The 18921-nt window shown below is 43.7% G+C and overlaps 2 protein-coding genes across 3 annotated transcripts in view; both read left to right on the forward strand.

Moving 5' to 3' along the window:
* Positions 1-18921, forward strand: part of LOC126398287 (zinc finger protein DPF3) — a 423217-nt gene that overhangs the window by 260927 nt on the left and 143369 nt on the right. The window lies entirely within an intron of this gene.
* Positions 12788-18921, forward strand: part of tmem200a (transmembrane protein 200A) — a 27851-nt gene continuing 21717 nt past the window's right edge. Inside the window, exon 1 of the mRNA XM_050057474.1 lies at positions 12788-13435. The gene's annotated coding sequence lies outside the window, so the exon portion shown is untranslated. The remainder of the gene's footprint in view (positions 13436-18921) is intronic.

An 18921-nucleotide genomic window follows, 5' to 3' on the forward strand; every position in this document is an offset into this window, starting at 1 on the left:
GCTGACACGGGGAGAACATGTCAGAGCACCTGGAGGAAACCCATGCTGACACGGGGAGAACATGTTAGAGCACCTGGAGGAAACCCACTCTGACACTGGGAGAACATGTCAGAGCACCTGGAGGAAACCCACGCTGACACGGGGAGAACATGTCAGAGCACCTGGTTTGAACCCCGGGGTTCAAACCAGGAACCCTTTTGCTGTGAGGTGACGATGCTAACCATTCAGACACACCAGTCCGACATCGAAGAACAAAGGCAGACAAAGGCAGATGGTCGTGTCACGGCACATTGCCTGTGTTGCCACCAAAAAATTGCACTTAAACACAACACAAAGACCACAGCCAACGGCCAACTAGCATGTACCTCGTGCACCTGCGTGAGAGGAAATAACTTTCTACACCAGCAGGCGGCAGTAGTCTGCGTTCATCATTCAAAAAGGGAAACTTGAAGACCAACACAACAGATTCAAAATACTAGTTTGCCAGTTAGCAGCCTGATGATGATGATGATGATGATGATGATATTTACTGTTCGCTAAGAGAGCATTTCTGCTAAATGGATCAATGGCTAAAAAACAAAAACAAAAAAACTTACCGAATATAACAAGTTTCTTTTGACCTCACAGCCTCTTGACTTCAGTGGTTTGTTTACTTTCCTCACTTCCATTTCTCTTCCTGTGCGCTTAGCTGAACGGCCAATCAGAGTGCTATCTCTAGCCAACGAGTTCTCCTGGCTCCACCACAGATTCAACATGCCGAATCAGCCCAAAAACAGCTGACAAGGGCCAACTATAGGGCTGTCAGTCAATGTCGGGCTGTCGGTGACCATCTTTAACCCTAGGTTTTACAGTGTTTCCTGTAGCACATGTTGTTTATAATGCTATTCTGTTCCCTCAAGAAATCTAATTTGAATGAGTGAATGTGTCTTTGTTGGCCTAATGTTCAATTCAGAGCACTGAAGCCACATTTACTTTGCACTGTTAGGGATCCTTGATGTGAGCAGCCAAGACTATTAACTATGGATTCAAATGGAGCAGATCTGTGAGATGAACATTTACTCTGTGAACTCTACTCCAGCACAGTTTGACAAAAACATGTTTCGGGATTAAATTGCACCTATTATGCTCATTTTCAGGTTTCTACAAAACATGATAATGTTTAATGGTCAAAAACACTTACATTTCCTCACACTGTCTGTGCTGGAACACCTGTATTCACTCTCTGTCTGAAAGATTCTCTTTTTAGCAGCTCTTTATCTCTTTAAGGCCCCATCATGAAAAAGTCCATCTGCTCTGATTGGTCAACCTTTCCTCAGCATTTCGGCATCTCTGCGCTGTCGCTGCAGCTGGGTCTGACTGTGTTAAAGTACAGTGACACTTTATATCATGAGAAATCATGAATAAAAGCTTCTAAACACCAGTGCACATTTTCCAGCAGAAGGATGATCCAAAATCGAGGACAAATTAACACTGGCAACCAAGATTATATATTTCCCTGGCATTAGCATGTAGCTACATGTAGCAGTGTAAGTAATGTCCATGCTCGCACGGAGCACATGACCATATAAAGAACTCCGGCACACTGTGACATCAGTTTGTAGCCAAAGTAGAAAAAACAGTTGGAAACAGTTTATCCAGAACAGTAGGAAAGCTGAGGGTTTTGCTCGCAGGGATTTCTTTCACATACTTTTACCTCACTATTTAAAACTATGGCCACATTTAATATGGACATCCAACACTCACTGTAAAGGCCCTGACACACCAAGCTGACAGTCGGCCGTCGACCAAAGTCGGGCTGTAAGTGAGCGTCTGTCGCCCTAGTTTTTGCGGTGTGTCCCGCACCGTCTGCACTTCGGCGTCGCCGGCTTTTCAGCCGATTGAGCATGTTGAATCGGCGGCGGAGCTTGTCGATGAGAGAGATCACTCTGATTGGCTGTTCAGGTTTTATTTCCTCACCCCTGTAGCGAGTGAATCTGCCTGTAGTGAAACCGGGGCTAACCGGTGCTTCCTCCTCAGGCTCCACTTCACTCAGCTGCCCCACAGACCCGCTGCTTCTTCACACTTTAACCTGAATAACAAACCGGAGCTAGCTGGGAGCGGCTAGCGGAGCGTTAGCCGCAGCATGACCGGAGGGAAGCACAGCCAGTTAGCCTCCGCTAGTCTCTGAGCTAGCCCCGGCTCTCCGTTTGGATCCAACCGGAGCACCGAGCCCTGGTTTGTTATTCAGGTTAAAGTGGGAAGAAGCAGCGGGTTTATCGGGCAGCTGAGTGAAGTGGAGCCTGCGGAGGAAACACCGGGACCGTCTGGATGTAATAGTCCGTGGAGGTGCTGCGGTGCTCGGCTGCACAGATAGGAAACCCCTCGGCTGACAGGATGTACCACTCTCTCACTCCGCTCTCTCTCACGCAGGCGCAGAACGTACGTGCTACTTGGCCGTCGGATGTAGTCCGTGTAGTGTGTTCAAATGCAACTGACACAGGGCGATGTGAGGCGACGTAGACGACGCAACAGTTGGCTTTTGTCGCTGCTAGTTCTTTGATGTCGGTTTGGTGTGTCCGCATCTTTACACTATATAAAAGACACAAAATACAGAAAAGCATAAAAGGTCCCTTTTATGTAAATTCTGACCCTTCCTTTGTTATGTAACTTAAAAATAACAAGATCAAATAATTTTTGTCTTTTTAGGTGGAAGAGAAAATGAGTCATCCTCAACATCTGTTGTGTTATGCTTTCAAAGTGATGAAGAGAAAAATAAGATATAAAACTAGATGTGGGCTCAACAGGATGATTTTTTTGCCTTGGCAACTATCATGTTTTTCCAAAATGAGATTTTTAGGGATTCTATGGTCTGAAACAAGAGTGTTTGGCAGCAGCCACAGATGTAAAAACAAAACCACCGGTGCCCCCACAGGGTCGGCTGAGCCCTGAATGTTTGTAACGCTTGGCTCCACCTCTGCCTTCCTCATCCCTCCATTACTTCCTTCTACTCATTTATTCTTTTCTCTTTCCTTACTTTGTTGCTTCCCATCTTTCTATCATCCCTTCTTGTGTTTCCTTCACTCTGTTCTTACTGTGTACTTGTTTCCTTCCTTCCTTCCTTTATTGCTTCTCCTTCAAACAGACATGCAAAAATAAAGGTATAAGGCATAAACATATTATGTAGGTATGAAGCAGAGCTGAAATTATTGAAAAGATTATTAATATATATATATATATTTTTTAGCTTCCCAAATGATGATTTCCTGCTTTCTTTCGTCTTATATGATGAAGAAGTGCATTTCTTTTGGTTTTAGACTATTTGTCGGACAAAAATTTGATTCAAAAACAATTTCAATATGTCACCTTGAGCTCTGGGGAACTGTGGTCGCCAGTTTTCACTATTTCAAACATGCTGTAGGCCAAATAATTAATTGCTATTTGAAAAAATAAAAGAATACTTGCCAAATAGTTGTTAATGAAAATAATTACAAGTTGCAACCCCTGTACAGACGACAACTAAACACAACCTCTACACGGTGTGACTGAGTGACTCTTGCTTTTGCTTTTACCCTCTTTTGATCTGTGATTCATCCTGGAAGTCCAGCTTCTGAGAAATCTGCAACAAAACACAAAAAGAGATGTGATTACAATCTTGTCTGGCAGTTTTCAGTTTGACCTTTAGGTGGCAGTATAGCCTCACATGCACAGAGAGAACTTCATCCACCAATGAAGAGCCAGCACCAAGAACAAGAGATGATAAGAGCCACGTGCACGCAGGGAGCAACAGATAAGAAGCTTTCTGATGCTTCATTCATACATATGACATCATATATCATTTTGCTCCACGTTTTATTTACAGATGTTGAATGACAACAGATCAGAAAGAGAGAACTTTCCATCCATCGTCTGCTCCTGAGGACAGATTTAAAAAAAAGAGGGTCAAAGAGGAAGTGATGGAGAAAGTGACGGAGGCAGAGGTGAATGCACAAACGTTTCACCGTCTCTCTAAAAATAGCTGAAGAAGCTATATTCAACTCTTCGGCGTCACAGCCTGCGTGTGTCTGTGTGTGTGGTGAAGCACATGCACGTGCGCCTTTGTACGAGAGTAGGGCTGACTTGGCTGCCACGGTAACCTGCATCATCGTAACCATAGTGATGGAGAGCAGGAGAGTAGGAGGGGTGGGGAGGGGGGTGTAGAGCAAGGTAGGCGTCATAACTATTCTTCCCCAGTGTGAGTGTGTGTGAGTATGTGTGAGTGTGTACAGCTCACAGGAAACTACTCATACTTTTCTCTTTTTATATCTCTGCATGTTTCTTCTGACTCATACAGAGGAACTTTATAAACTGCATGTATTAATAATTTGTTCTTTAATTATCCTACAATGTTTTTTGTCTTTTTAGCATCACGGTGTCATTTATCCATCTGTGTGACTGCATTAATGACCACAATCACAAATAAGGTTCTTCAGATTCAATCACAGTTCTACATCCGCTCTGTTGCTGAGAGTTAAATGAGAAGATGGATCACATGCTACATATGGAGCTACTGCTAGCAGCTGATTAGCGTAGCTCAGCTTAAAGACTGGAAGCAGGGGGAGACAGTGTTCCTGGCTCTGTTCAGTGGTGACAAAATCTTCCTTCCAGCACCTCCAGAGCTCACTGATTTACACGTTATATCTTGTTTGTTTGATCTGTATGATGCAGTGAATACAAAATGACAATCCACCATTTTACTCCAGAAGTTACGGCACACGGCAGCGAAGGAACAGTCAGCACCATAAACCCCTGTAAGGCATAAAGCTTTAGAGGTGCTGGTGGGCAGATTTTGATACTTTAACCACTTTATGCTAAGCTAAGCTAACCATCAATGTTCCACTGAATCAAGAGCCTGTTTCTTCGACAGTCCATTATCTCCAAAACAAATACCCATTTGTCGGAAGTCTCGTTTCTCCGAATATAGATACTCCCTGCATTTAGTTTCAGTCCCTGTTTAGACGACAACAGTTTCTCTAAAAACGGAAAAGTCTGTCCTTTGCGTTTTAAAAAACTTCTGTGTTTATATGACAACGTTATTGAAACGATCCCCGTTCACAAAGAGCCGCAAAATCTACTGGAAACGCTGTAGTATGCATGCCAGGCCAATGGGTGGCAGTGTAAATTTGCAAAGCAACACCATGGCATGACGCCATGCTCCTGCGCTGAAGCGCCTTCCTCTACAACGCGGTGATTACAAACCAAAACAAAGAAGACACACTACAACGCGGTGATTACAAACCAAAACAAAGAAGACACAACGGAGAAAGCATGCACAGATAACTTTGTCTGGATGGACGACGAGGTGGAGTTGCTACAGTAACAGATCTACACTTCACTTCAAATCAACAGGGTGAGCAGCACAAACAGAGCTCGGCATTGTTGTTGTGACGGTCGGCATGCCTAGTGACTGGAACCGTAATGCGCATGTGCGAAAAGTCTCCGTTTTCAGGGGACTGCATATTGCAAGTTTCCATGACGACGGAGACGCTGCCGTTTCCAAAACGTTGCACTCTGGAACCCGTTTTCAAAACGTTGTGTTTTCAGGCACCCAAAACGCCGCTGTCGTGTAAACGATCGGCCAAAACGCAACTAAAGTTTACTGTTTTCAGTTGAAATCGTTGTCGTATAAACGGGGCCTCCACAACATTTGAGGGTGTCACTGACCCGTCCCTGCTTTGCTAGTGGCTGTTGTGCCACCAAATGTGGGTATTTTAAGCCAAAACATGATCTTTTCCGAACCATAACCAAGTGGTTTTTGTGCCTAAACTTAAGCTCACATTCACCATGGTACTGTTAACAAAGGTAAGAAATTTGGGGCGTCGGTAGCGTAGTGGATAGTGCCGGCACCCCATGTACAGAGACGATGCCTCGCTGCAGCGGTTGCAAGTTCAACTCCGGCTTGCGGCCAACTGGCAACTGGGTTTTCTAACTGCAGGGAGTGTTTGGAGCAATGGGTGTTAGTTTCTGGGTTAACGGGCTGTAGGAGAAACAGGCTTATGATCCAATGAGACATTTTTCGGACTAACAGGGCTTCTGAATTTGGGCTGTGGGAACAATGGGCAAACCTCCTGGCTCCAGCTTCCTATGTAGCCTACAGGTGTGAGAGTCCTATCCATCCTCCCATCTAAAAGCAGTTTCACACCAAGTTTTGACTGTCGTCCTGAAAATTCACACAAAAAATGATAAAAAACTGATTTTGTGAGCTCTTGGTGCCACTCCTCGAGTTGGGCCATTTGCATTACTCATAGCCAGACCCTAAATCTGTCTAGATTTGGGTCTGGATTTTCAGGCTATATCACGACTGCCGTCAACACCGAATGCTTCTTTAAGCGCCTACATCATCGAAAACATGCAGAAAACTAGTTGTAAACCGGACGTGACGAAATATTTACACACATTTTTACAGAGGATCGTGTTCGCACAGGATTAATATTACATGAGGTATTTTCTCCGGACCGTTTTACAGAAGGTAAAAGTCGCCGTAATTGTTTCTGACATTATCCGTAATGATTACAGACATGGCGCGTTCGGACGGGACTAAAATCCCTGGTAATAATTATTTTACCCCACGTCTCCACGTTAAACTGATCCTGTCCGAATAGGGCTTAAGACACTGTGGGTGGAGTGGACACGGACACTATTTAGGAAGAAACTCATTGTGGCTCTTTAACTTTTTTTATACACATTTAATTTTCACCACGCCCACTGAGCCTAGTTGTCTTGCAAAAAAATTGGCATGCAGATATTCTGTAATCGGCACCAAGTTTTAACGTCACACTGGTGAGAAATGGCATGAGTGAATCAGCATTTTTCCCGAACTATTCCTTTAACAGTAAATGTTTGCCCTGGTACTGTATATTTGTGGGAGTGAAAATACAGTATCAGCACTGTCAGTCAAAACATGTCTTTGTTGGCGTTCATGAAGCCTCTACATCAGGTCAGTGAACAAAATGTAATGGTGATAAACACATTATCACCAAGGTGACACTAAACCCTTGTTTCAGCTCAACACAGCTGAAGCTCAGCGGCGGTGAAAAAAACGAGAACAGTGGAGCGTTTGAAGCTTAAAAGCATTGTACATGGATTTCCAGGCACTTATGAATTATTGAGCCCACACTAAACCTCAAATGACAAACAGGCCCGTGTTTTTCAAGGAGCACCATGACAATGAAACAAACTATAATTCTGGGACCCTGTTTGTTTATAACAAAAGAAAGAGTGTCAGTACATTTAGATATCAGAGTGAAACATGATATGAGTAAGAGCACGTGTTCACACCACCAGTGAGTTTAAACAATCTGTCGTATCCACGGCAGCGGAGAAATGAACACGCTGTTTCTTCTAATCTGTTTTTAAAGTGTTTGGAAATCATTTGATCCCACAGAGAGGAGGAGAGATGCTCATGAGAATACTGAGGCTCATTGACCTACATGTCATGTCAGCATGTATGACGTAGGAGCACAGAGGCTGTAATTATCACTCAGCGTGTGTGTGTGTGTGTGTGTGTTACAGATTTGGACGTCAAGACAACACAGTTTGATAAATAAAAATCTATTCACGATATGCAAAAGTCAGCCCCAGCTCCAGAGGAAAAGGTTGGCATGGTATGTTTCTGCAAACCACAAATGTGTTTCATTTTCAGGCTTTATACAGACCATATTAACGTTTCTAAAGTGACGTAATATATAAGCTGACTTTGTCCTCTGGAGGTTTGTGATTTAGCGAGTCATTGCTGTGTTCTCAGCAGCTTTTTAAGCACCAAACGCGGGTGCTTTGTAGCGACGTGTCACTGTTTTTCCAGCGGAATTTTAGGCATGAAAAGTGGTTCTTTCCTGCTGAAATTGTGCAGGGCTCAACAATAAGGACTGCCCGATTGCCACTATTGCCCGGGGCAAGTACAATGCTTTATGGGGCTGATCGCACATCCATCATGGACAAAACTGGCTTCTCCCTGCAGTCAGTCAACAGTGCAGGATGGCTGGGCATCTTGATCTGCTTTTACCAGCTTGACAACAACTGTGAATATAAGAAACCAGAAGAGTCCGATCGGCCAAGTGGTAAAACAGAATTACAAACATTGTTTTTCCAGAGCTGATGGTGGAAGTAGCTAGGGAGTGAGCCATCTTGCTTCTTCCTCATCTCTGTTGAGAGTTCACTTAAGTTAACGAGCTGAAGCTCAAGCGAGCGTTTCAGTTGTCCTGGAAACAGGAGTTTAGTTGGGTGATGTTACAGGATGTGGGCAAAATACAGATTAAACATAAGTCTTTGTTGTTATTTGATAAATAGAAAAACAAAATTAAGATAATTTTTTGGCGTTTTTGCTTTTGTTAGATAAGAAAGTGTAGCGTGAAATAGGAAGAGAGGGGATGACATACAGCAAAGGGCCAGAGTGGCTGCTGTGACAAGAACACAGCCTTTGTACACGGGGCGCCTGCTGTACTGGCTGAGCTAGTGGGCGCCCTGAATACAAACTGTGTATGGGGCAAGTCAAAATTGACTTCTAGCAAGTAGATTTCTGACCCACCTGTTCGACTGGGCACATGAAGAAAACCCAATAACATTAAACCCTGTTGTAACCCAGAAAGCGGAGGATTTTTCCCCAGTCATCGCTGCTTTTCCTGCAGCAGGACTGTGCCCTCCAAATCAGGTATTTTAAGGCAAAAAAATGATCTTTTCCCAAACGTAAATTTGTGCCTAAACCTAACCACATGCTAGCCATCTAGAAAAGTAGAAATGTTCAATACCAACAATTTTTCCAGACACAGGGTTGCAAAAGTAGGTAACAACAGCAGTAACTAAGGGGAACCGCCCATTGGTCCGACAGCCCATTGGTTCGACCATATTAAACCCATTGTTCCGAAGTCCGTTCCGAAATCATCATGATGCCCTGTGGTTAAGGTCTGGTTAGGTTTAGGCACAAAAACCACTTGGTTAGGGTCAGGAAAAGATCATGGTGTGGGTTAAAATGAAAAAGTAAAGTGACAAACACATAAGCCGTGAGCCTGCTCCGCCTCAAGCCTTTCCCAGCTGACCCAGAGCCGGTCGCAGCGCACCATCAAGGCAGAAATACGCTCGCCGGGAGCCGTTCAGCACCGCGGACCGTCGGACTAATGGGCTGTCGGACCAATGACATGGACCTGTAACTAACAGGAAAGTTGGGAGGAGATTTAAATGACAGTTGGGAGAAAGAAAGATCGAAGAAAGAAAGAATAAGCATCATTTTTTATTTTGTTGGAGGCCATTTTTTTTTACTATTTTCTAATATTTTCTGGAACAAACGATCGATCTATAATGAATATAATTACTTGCTGCTGCCCCTAACCATGTCCTCATGTCCCTCCCCCTCCCAGCCAATCACCCAATCACTGAGCCTGAAATAACCCCTACATGTCTCCTGTTGATTTTCACCAGTCGGCCTACTTTGAGTCATTCAGAGATTCTCATTTCAAAAGGACCACTTGGTTTACTCTGCAGTCTCCTCTCCTCCACGCCTTTTCTCTCATCATTTCACCTCCTGTGCTCTACTTCCTCCCCTTGCCTCCTCCGGTCCTCCACCTCCCCCCATCTCCTCTCCTCCTCTCTGCACAACCCCCGTCTTTCCAAAAATCCTTCGTCCTCTCAATTAGATTTTCCCTTTAATTATTCAGCTCCAGACTCTGGTCCACAGCTGCTTACAATAACTCAAAAAAGTCAACACATTTTCTAAATCCCAAAGTCCCAAGTGGGCTTGTAAACAATAAATGCAACAGTCAACAATGTAAGGCTTTGTTTCTCCTCTCCTTGTTCTCCCACACTCTCTCCACGTCTCTGTCTCCCTCCTGTTCGGTCTCTCTCTGCCCCTCTGCAGCGTGTTTTCATTTCCATCTATGATGGAATGTAAATACTGCAACTGACTGACCACTGCAGCAGGCACACGACCTCAACATGAATCTCAACGAGCTCATGAGTCGTATGAGTTTAAGAGAAGGTTTATGTGATTGTACAGGCTCCACAAGTCTCCACAAGAGCCAAAGGAAAACATCAAGTGGTCATTCTTGAGGATCCTGAGCGGGGTTGTGGTGTGTGTGCATGTGTGCGTGTGTGTGTGTGTGTGTGTGTGTGTGTGTGTGTGTGGTGCAGAGAGGCTGTTGTTCATGTAATTAGAGTCAGAGTTGGGGTCAGGTTAAAAGGGACAGTTCACCCAAAAACCAAAAAGACACATTTTGTCTCCTCTTAGCTGCAGTGCTATTGATCAGTCTCGATTGTTGTGAGACTGGTGTGAGCTGCAGAGTGTGCAGAAAGAAGTGTGAATGTTTTCATGGACCAGAGCAGTGGCAGTGCCCCTCCCACTGCCCCCTGGTGAAAATAATTGGTCGCCAACATAGCTGTCTTTAACAGGCTGCAGCATGCTCATTTTTTAAGCTAACGTGAACGTAGTGGTATCTTGTGAAAGTAGACAACCGAAGGCATCCACTGGTAACCATGTTAACCTCTGAGAATTCCTATGGCCCATCCAAGGTCCCAGCTGCTATGTTTAAGTTAAGCAGTTACTCTGAGAAGCAAAGAGTCTTGTGATTTGATTGATGCAAACCATTTCAAGGTACGATCACAACAGCGAGTACAATCACCGCCTCCGTCAGACCAAAAATCAAACCCTTGAGCTACGAAACTGACTGACCGCTGTTGCATCATTTTAAATGAGCAGACTGCATGTACTCCAAAGGGTTGAACAACAGATTTTAAACAGGCTCAGCGTAACTTCAGTCAGAAGACTCTTATCTCCTCTAGTTATCCAATCAAACTTTGCCACGATTCTCTATCAGCCAATCAGGATGCCACTGCAAAATTTAAAATCTGCTCTCTCTTCTGCTGCTGTCAGCTGCCATTTTAGGCAGAACTGGTGCACCCTCCTCCACCCCGTTCACCTTCAGAGTCCAGTACAGGCTCAACAAAGGCTCATTGCTCTACTCATCCAGATCATCAGCAATTCTCCATCTTCATCTCATCTCACCACCTCTACCACCACCAGCGTCTAGACCCCAGGGAAGGGGTTCCCTATTCGGCTATGGATTCATCACCCTCCTTAAATCATACCATCTCTACAGGGTCTAAAATCTTACGTGCACATGTTAATAAATATCCTTTTTACTATGAAAAACGAGTCTCTCCTAATTGAATTTACATTGGGTAAGCCTTGGAAAGGCATTTTAGGCTAATTTTTCAGTAATGGTACAGTAAGAGGTTAATATGCAGCATGCTATGCCAATTGACATAGCTTGTCAGGAAGGGGGCTAAATAACGCTATAAATTTAGGCTAACAACTGGCACATCAGATAATCAGTCATAGTGACTGTATAGTAAAAAAATAAAGTGTAAGCATCATATGATCCCTTAGCTTTACATATTGACATAGTTTTCATATCGCCTATGTACTTTGCCAGCATAATGGAATTATGGCTTTTGGTTTTGGTGTTTCACCCCAAGCTTTTCAGTGGCCCGATCTGGCCACCCATTCACACTCACACTCACACCTGCAGACAATTTAGAGTCACCAGTTAACCTGCATGTCTTTGGACTGTGGGAGGAAGCCGGAGTACCCGAGGAAACCCACGCTGACACAGGGAGAACATGCAAACTCTGCACAGAAGGGCTCCCTCCTGGGATTGAACCAGGACCCTCTTGCTGTGAGGCGAACCACTACACCACCATGCAGCCCCCCCCCCCCATCTGGCCACCCTGAAAATCTTCTGGGGGCACCACTGGACGAATGATCAAATTATTTAGATTGATGAAAAGCACTGCAGGTAAGAGGAAACATTTGTATATTTGATTTTGGGGTGAACTGTCCCTTTAAGGTCGAGTATGGCAGCTGAGGACCAACACAAGGTCCTAATGAGTGCCCACATGTTCAGCTGTCCTGCTCTGCCCTCGGGCTGTTTTATTTCTCGCCAACTGAATCCCAACCATCTGAAGAAATAACGCGATTCCTTTGTCTCTCTGTCTCACAAACACTTTTAGCTTATTGCTCAAAACATGGGCCTCAACGTCTGTCTTACATTCTCTGCACCTCAACCCAGCTTGTGTATTTTCATTGACTCAACTCCAGCATGTAAACACAGGAAATGACACGCATGCCAACATCTGCAACGTTTTTGCGTTGCCCCCCTTCCTCTGTGTTGGTGGAGACAGAGAAGCTGGGAAGTTGAACACAAAATTTGGTGCTGTGTGTGTGTGTGTGTGTGTGTGTGTGTGTGTGTGTTGATAACTCCAAACCTCTGGGCATTTCATGTATATCTCACACAAACACACAAGGAGAAACTCTCGCCAGTGTCAGCTGTGAGACACTTAACACACTTTCCCATGTTGCATTTGTTGCTGCAGGAATATTGTGTTGTCCTCCTGCTCCCACACAGATGCATCCCAAGCTGGACTGTTTCGTCCTGGCTGAGCATCACCAAGGCTTCTCCCTCTGTCTTTCCTCAAAACCAGTCATCCCCTTATCGTCTGCGCCCTGCACACACAAGAAAGGCATGGCACGGTGCCCTGTTTCCCTCCATAAACACGCACACGCACTCCAACAACACACACACACACACACATCTTCCCAGACCGCATATAAAGCAATCTCTCTCTCTTTCTCACACACACACACACACACACACACACACACACACACACACACACACACACACACACACACAAACACACACACACAAACACACACACTACGTGCACACGCACGCACGCCTCAGTGAAAGCCTCTCACATTCCCACAAGCGTACAAGCGCTTTGGAAGAATTGGATGGAGCCGCCGCGTCTCTCTCCGGCTCAGAGGAATAAAAACACGCTGTACTCGCCGGTTTACAACGTTTTTCTTAAAACGCAACAACTTGCTGCTGAGATTTCCCAACAAAGAGTTGCATCTTTTGTCTTCTCTTTGACGCAAAATCAAGTTTTTGGACGCGAATATCAGGAGCGAGTTTTACGCAGGAGGGACTTCACATCAGCGGCTTTTGTTGTCTGTTTCCCTCCAGTGGAACAAGGAATATTTTTTTCCGCTGGGGGAATTTACAAGCAGAGTGTTTATGACTTTAAATAGGCGGAATGTTTTTAAGGATTTTCCTTGAGTCGTAATTTGGAGCGTGTTTCGCCGCCGTCATTGTCCGGAGCGCGCAGTCTCTCCATTTGGCGGAAAACGTGTTCGGCGCTGAATAAAGTCAGGACACTTTGAAGAAAGCCCACTAACCCATTGAACTGCTGTTATGTAAACCCTGCATGGGAGCTGAACTGCTTCCTGTCATCTGAATTTTCTCCGGCATGGCATTCAGTGGAAGTAGCCTTCAAAGTGGAAGATGGCTCTTTACTTTGCTCCAGGTTACAGCCTAATCCCCCCGCATGCCTAATGGCACAGTGACAGACACACACTCGGCTCTGTGCAAAGGTAAGACCTGAGCTGTGTCTCCAACTCTTAAACAATCCATGCTGACAGCTCCTCAGTCTGTCTCTTTATTTACATCCATATTTAATGACGTGTCGTTTAATATTTGATGAGCAAGGAAGTTTATCATGAGGCATCAGCTCATCTATCAGCAGCGTTTTAATGTGACTGATGGTGTTTTGAGATAGAGCAGCGTACTGTGTGCTCTCCTGTGCGTGTGTGTGAGTGTTTTATTTGTTGGTGATTTACTGGGGAGGGAACATCATGATCTGTTCATGGTGTCATGGTTGAGATGATCACTCCTCTGTGCCAGCCCACTGTCTCCTCATTATAATTAACTACTTCGTAGCCTAACAAGACACCATATCAATATTCATGCATTAAAAGCAGGGTCAAAGGTCATAATTAAAGGATCAATGGTAATTTTCAATGTACACTCAACAGGATTTAAGACATGCAGTATAAAATATTCTGGTAAGAAGAATACTTTGTGTTTTCTGATGCCAAAAAGCTTAAAAATACTTAAAACTGCATTGACTTTTACTGTCATGACAAAAAATCAAGACGTCTCTTTATTGTAAAGTCTATTCTCTGTGTATGTGCACTCGAGGATTTAAGTTTCCACATCACACTTGGGTACATCTCATACTGGAGAATGACTGGCTTCTAGTTGTGATGTCACTTCCTGTCAACGTTACAGATCAGAAGTACAGAGAGTTGTTGACTAGAGATGATACGCCGTCTCATGGCGGTCACTTCCTGTCGACGTTACAGATCAGAAGCACAGAGAGTTGTGGACTAGAGATGATACGCCGTCTCATGGCGGTCACTTCCTGTCGACGTTACAGATCAGAAGTACAGAGAGTCGTTGACTAGAGATGATACGCCGTCTCATGGCGGTCACTTCCTGTTACAGAACGGCACATTGCAGGTAGTTGCACGTTTCAACTTGTCTCGTTGCGAATCTGGTCTGAACTGGGCTTCAGACAGGTTCAGATCAAACAGTTCTGGGGACTTGCTCAATGGAACTGCCCACTGGAGAGCTCACCCAAGGATATAAGGTTTTTTTTTTCTGTTTGCATTCGCACTGCCAGTAGGAGCGCTGAGGTGATGTACTGTAGACCAGGCAGCGGTTAATAAAGCATCCTCACCTTCGCTTCAACAAGTCAAAATCGCTTCTTTCACCTATGTGGTATATATACTCAGTGAAGCCTGGACGTCACTGTCGGATCATTTTTCCATGTTTTCTTCCTTTTTTTATTTAGAGGTGATGTGTTTTGTGTCGTCTGTTGTTTACAAGGCAAACAGGTTTTGAAAAATGCCAGTTGCCGGTGCTGCATTGGCTGTGTTCAACCAGTCACCATTTGAGTCATTCATGGTTCCTCTTGTGCTGGGAGAGAACCTGCTCTAAAATAGGAACTATAAAGTCCCTCAAAACAAGGTTCTAAGTACTACGATTGTTCCTAGTTCTTGCAGTATGGACACAACAAAAAGTGTGGTTCTTAGATCTATCTATCTAAAGTTACTCCAGTCTGATAACACCTCTATTGTCACCCTCTGCACATACTTCATTCTGTAGAGTTAAGGTCAAACACTGAAGTGGACTAACAATAAGCAAAACACATTTTTTAAGTGGAGGGAGGCTTTAACCACAGATGCTCTGTCTCTGGTTTTATTATCTTCAGTGTGATTTACATGTCGGAGAATTAGGAGTAACTGTCACCTTGAGCGCCGTTTGAAGAACAGGGGTGAGTCACTGAGCCAACTGACTCTTTGTTAGACATGTTTCATTGCCAAACACTTTACGCAGAAATGCATCTGAGTTTAATTTGAGTTTCATTAAGAAGTCAGGCGACATATCAGCTAATCCTCCTTCACACATATCCAGTAACTGGATAATCCTATTTATGCACCCCTCTGGGAGGTCAGCAGTTCCTTCACTCCAAAGACTCCCACAGAGATGTGCAGACCCACAAACCACCACCTGATAATAATACAGCAGACCCCCATCTGAGGAAAATATTCAGGTTTATCTGATTTAATATGTGACTCTTGTCTCCACTGAGAATGTTCTAAAGGACAAATTAAATAAGAACTGTTTATGGAAAATCAAATATTGCTGAAAATTAAATCACTGTCGAGAGTTGGCCTCCAGAATCCAAACATGGACTCCATAAAGGTCCCAAGACGCCAGTTTAGGCACCGCCACTGCAGAGCTGTTGGCAGGCATGTGACTGGCAAAGGACAAAATAACAGATAAAATACAGATCCCTCCCAGGCGACTGTCAAACCTGCTTCATACTTTTTGCCCTAGAAGCACAGCTGTGCCGTTAGCTGGTGGCCACAGCTGCTTGCACTGTGTACCAACCATAGACTGAATAAAACAGTGGACCTTATTCCGTGACGTCACCCACTGGTTCCTGGACTTGCGTTATAAAGCCTCCAGTTTGGCATTTTTACTGTCATCATCCTTTTGGTGCCAGAAATGACCATATTTTGATGAGTGGGTGGAGATTAACCTTAATGTTAGCTGCTAGCTTGGTAAACATGGTGCATTTACAGCTACAGTTAACTGTGCTAATGTTAATGCTAATTTTTCGCTAGCCAAAAACAGGCTTCAAGCCATTAAAACAAAATGTACATACCAGAAGACTGAACATCTGACTTCTTAGAGGGTCTTTTTACACAACCAAACATTGACAAGACTTTTTTAGGCAACCATAACGTTGCCATTATCTAACATGAACTGAAAACACAATGAAATAGCATTAGCGTTAGCAGTACCAACAGTGATGGCTAGGGCTCTACCTATAATCTGCGAATCTGAGGTTACACCATGGTTATGTTATCTTACCAGCCGGCATCACCTGTCACTCAAAGTGACCAGGCCCTTAAATATGCGTACATTTAAGCCTTAATAACAGTTTAACGGATGAGGTATAAAAATTCACCGTCCGTACAGTTATCATGAATGTAGACATTAGCTATAGACACCAAAACTGTTGTTTGTACCAGGCTGTAAACATGTTTATTTCTGTTGTAAGGTTGGGCATTTTAACATGTGGGTCTATGAGGACTGACTCGCTTTTGGAGCCAGCCTCAAGTGGCCATTAGAGGAACTGCAGTTTTTGGCACTTCTGCATTGGCTTCATTTTGAAGGCCCACAGGCTGTCTCTTTGTACCTAGCCATTTACTTAGCTTGTAAAGTAACATTACACCAAACAACACATACATAATTCTGCCACAAATCCCACTTTTGAATGCACAATTTTACTTTCAAGCAGTGCTAAACTGGTGGCTAGCTAGCTGGTGCTCATCCCACTTAATGGTGCTAACTATTTATTGCCGTTGACCAGCCTGTTGGCTCTTTGGATGCTGGTAACTTTGGAGTTTCATTTTAACTGACTGCAATTTAAACATTTTATTAGTTTACACCAAACAACGCACATGATTCCACTAAGCAGCAGTTTCCCCTTTTTAGAGTAAAATCCTGATTATGTTATTTATTTCTGTGTTCTTCTTCTCCCTCTCTGCATTGTTTCCCTTCTTCTGGATTATTTCATCTTTGTATTGTTTTTTTTCCCTTTGTTTTGTTGTTGTTGTTCTTTGTAAAGCTTCTTTGAGTATCCAGAAAAGGGCTGTATAAATCAAATGGATTATTATAATTATTATAGCCCATAAAAAAATCTTTAGACACTGCACCCTTTAGAAATCCTAGCAATTTCATTGGGGTAACTCATAATGTCCACCCCCAAAACAATATTGTTTTTACAGATTGGCATGAGTCACGTGTGTCACAGTTTAAGGTCAGAAATCCTGTAATTTAAGATTAATCTTGAAAAATCACATCCTCGAGTTGGGGACATCTCGTACCTCAAGATGAGTGTGGGTGACTAAAACCCCGAGACTGAGGAGGCAGAATGAGTCATTTTGCTAGAATCAACAGGGGGATCACTCCAGCACACACACACACACACACACACACACACACACACACACACACACACACACACACACACGTCTGGCATGAGCATCTGATGATTCAATTCGAACCTTAATTCAATCGAGTAGAGCTGAATATATCGCAGGAGGCAATGACACTGATTCAGTGTGAAGGATGCGAGACTTTAAAAAAAACAAAAACACTATGTATCATCAAAATAATGAGGAAGAAAAAAACAAACAAGATGGTGAAGAGGGTACAGGATTTGACACTCGAGTGCGTGCATCAGTAAATGTGCTGCCGAAAGGTCAACGGGAAAACACAAAGTGACATATTCTCCAGACAGATGACTCACCGGTGACCGCGAGTCTGTAGGAGTAAAGCAATGCAGAGACACACGCTCGCTATCTGTTTATCTTTTGCTCATTCTTGTTCCTCTGATACAAATTACACTTTTTTCACTTTACTGAGCAGCAATCAAAGAAAATTGACTTCAAACACTTTTTCAAACCAAAAAAAAAAAACGAATCAGATGGCTGTCTGCTTCTTTAAAGAGCTACAGGAGGGACAGAGGTTTCAGTCCGGATGTATCAGGCTCACACAGAGGTCTGATTACTCAGGAGCCAAACTCGGCCAGACCCAAACTTACAGGTATCAGATTTAGTTTCAGTCAATTCCGTGACTCAATCCTAATAGTGCCGCAGCAGAAAACAAGATGTTGAACACTGTGAGCCAACTCAGCGCTGGGAAATGCGATAGCTGCGTGGTTAAAGTTTGTTTTAACAAGACATTTTCTCATGTTATATCACAAAAGCCCCAGCACAGGTGTTCTCACTTTGCCTGATTAGACCTCTTTCAGGACCTTGTGTGAGTGTGTTTGTGTGTGCGCTGATTGGACTTAACTTCCACTTACACACTTTCCTGTATGCAATGTCGCACTTGTTACAGTGTTATATTGTGATGTCATTTAACTCATATAACTCGCAGCATGATTTTCACCCACCTTCAGCTCGGGGAGAGAGAGCTAATGGCATGTTTATGTAATTGCTTTTATGGTTTCTAATTTGTTAATCGTGTTCAAGTCAACATTCAGGTTGTAATTAGGCTGGGATTTTTCTGATGCCAGAAAAAGTCGATACATATGGCTGCCTAATATCAGTGACAGGCCACCTGAACATAATGTAATCGACCAGAATGACTGAAAACATCTGTTCGTCTGTGCAGATTAAGTTTAGGACTCAAAGGAGAGGTTGTTTTCAACCTGGGCCCTATTTTCAGATCTCCTTTTGTCTAAATGAGTGATAGGATGTTCAATATGTGACATGTCTCCAGTATGAAGCTAGGGCTGACCTGCCTGCAGCCTGTGAGTGTGCGCTATATTAAATAATAGCGCACTCAGACAGCGTCAAACAACGTCAAAACACGTCCACTAAAAGTGCATTTTTTTCACACAGATAGGCTCGGATTGTTAGTATAATTATCTGACAACATAACGGAAAGGAGAAATGAACGTCTGTGTTTAACTTTAGCTGGATTCAGACATGTT

Source organism: Epinephelus moara, chromosome 12 (assembly GCF_006386435.1).
Source record: "Epinephelus moara isolate mb chromosome 12, YSFRI_EMoa_1.0, whole genome shotgun sequence".
NCBI classification, from domain to species: Eukaryota; Metazoa; Chordata; class Actinopteri; order Perciformes; family Serranidae; genus Epinephelus; species Epinephelus moara.